Here is a 2500-nt window from a genome sequence, read left to right on the forward strand (position 1 = left end):
GAGTGCCGGGCGGCGGCGCATCCTCAACGCACACAGTCCGCAATCGGACCAGCACACTGCAGATGTCCACCGCGCTTCGCACCGGGCTCGGCAGAACCCACTTTGGCCGCCTGGCGCCGCGCGCAGGGTGCGCCGGCGCATAGCTGGGACGCCAGCCGGGCCCGTCGGCCGGCGCTCCTGCCACTGGGCGCCCCCCACCAGCCGGCTGTAGTGCGTGCGCTCACGCAGCGCGCGGCCAGCACGCCGGGCGGCCCCCCCTCACCGGCCGGGGACTGTCCCGCCAAGCCACAGCCTCGTATCGCTTCATACCCACATGGCCAACTCAGGTTCGGGGGCATGGCGGGTACCGCCGAAACAACCGGTTCATAGATGTACCGATCGTCGCTATCACCGATGCACCTGCAGCGCGAACAACCGCTCAACAACTGATTTCCAGTTCATTTGCGGATCTTTGGCAGCAAACGTATACGTCAATCTACATTTGCGAAATCTACGATTCTGGCATGCCTGCATGTTATGTGTCACGACACGCTACATCAGCCCACATACACACTGCGGCATGTACACGAGAGAACACGTGGAAGATGGTCCGCGCACGTGTGCAATGTCCCTTGCGCGGTCGACTGTCAACCGGCCTCTGTAGCATGTCGCAGATGTGGAACGCGGTCCACCGTGCTATCATGTTGTGTGGGGCAATACGATTAAATAGGAAAACCCTCGTCGCTACATCAACAGACGGCTCACGCTGATTCCCGGCAGAGGGAGGAGGGGGGGGGGGGGGGCCAACATGCAATACTTTCGTCCGTACCTACCTACCACATGTCTGTACGGCGTACAACAGTGCAATCTCGCTGTAATGGGGAGACGAGACAAGTAGCATCGTGCACAACATATGGCCCTTATGATTCGCCATTGTAGGGCGCAGCCGGTGTACGGTCAAGCATGTGCCACATTATGTCACTCAGTACGTAACGACGGATGATCAGTGTGGGTTACGCGTACATCAGCGGACAGTCCACACAGGCCGTACCACAACGTACACTGACTGCATCGACAACCGAATGCAACTGAACAGCTGCAAGGCTCATTTCACAAACAAACGCCTGACCGACCAGCTTGGAAGGGCAGGAGGGGAGGGCGATATTCGTTCTGTAGCGGTACACCCTTCCAGTGGTTAGCGGGACTGTGTAGAAAGTACGCAACACTCGAAAGACCTTTATGTGAGGGTACGCACCATGGCATCAAGAAATACACATGACACCAGAGGATCCAAGCAGTGAACTATGTTCAGAGGGTTGCTGTTAGGCAAAGCTACATTCCTGTGACGTTACATGTGACAGTTAAGGTGCAGTGTAAGTTAGGTTAAGGTGCAGCGTAAGTTAGGTTAAGGTGCAGCGTAAGTTAGGTTAAGGTGCAGCGTAACTTAGGTTAAGGTGCAGCGTAACTTAGGTTAAGGTGCAGCGTAACTTAGGTTAAGGTGCAGCGTAAGTTAGGTTAAGGTGCAGCGTAACTTAGGTTAAGGTGCAGCGTAAGTTAGGTTAAGGTGCAGCGTAAGTTAGGTTAAGGTGCAGCGTAACTTGGGTTAAGGTGCAGCGTAACTTGGGTTAAGGTGCAGCGTAACTTGGGTTAAGGTGCAGCGTAACTTGGGTTAAGGTGCAGCGTAACTTGGGTTAAGGTGCAGCGTAACTTGGGTTAAGGTGCAGCGTAACTTGGGTTAAGGTGCAGCGTAACTTGGGTTAAGGTGCAGCGTAACTTGGGTTAAGGTGCAGCGTAACTTGGGTTAAGGTGCAGCGTAACTTGGGTTAAGGTGCAGCGTAACTTGGGTTAAGGTGCAGCGTAACTTGGGTTAAGGTGCAGCGTAACTTGGGTTAAGGTGCAGCGTAACTTGGGTTAAGGTGCAGCGTAACTTGGGTTAAGGTGCAGCGTAACTTGGGTTAAGGTGCAGCGTAACTTGGGTTAAGGTGCAGCGTAACTTGGGTTAAGGTGCAGCGTAACTTGGGTTAAGGTGCAGCGTAACTTGGGTTAAGGTGCAGCGTAACTTGGGTTAAGGTGCAGCGTAACTTGGGTTAAGGTGCAGCGTAACTTGGGTTAAGGTGCAGCGTAACTTGGGTTAAGGTGCAGCGTAACTTGGGTTAAGGTGCAGCGTAACTTGGGTTAAGGTGCAGCGTAACTTAGGTTAAGGTGCAGCGTAACTTAGGTTAAGGGGCCAACGTGGGTTAGGTTAAGGGGCCAACGTGGGTTAGGTTAAGGGCCAACGTGGGTTAGGTTAAGGGCCAACGTGGGTTAGGTTAAGGGCCAACGTGGGTTAGGTTAAGGGCCAACGTGGGTTAGGTTAAGGGCCAACGTGGGTTAGGTTAAGGGCCAACGTGGGTTAGGTTAAGGGCCAACGTGGGTTAGGTTAAGGGCCAACGTGGGTTAGGTTAAGGGCCAACGTGGGTTAGGTTAAGGGCCAACGTGGGTTAGGTTAAGGGCCAACGTGGGTTAGGTTAAGGGCCAACGT

The sequence above is a fragment of the Schistocerca gregaria genome, unplaced genomic scaffold (assembly GCF_023897955.1).
Source record: "Schistocerca gregaria isolate iqSchGreg1 unplaced genomic scaffold, iqSchGreg1.2 ptg000996l, whole genome shotgun sequence".
NCBI lineage: Eukaryota > Metazoa > Arthropoda > Insecta > Orthoptera > Acrididae > Schistocerca > Schistocerca gregaria.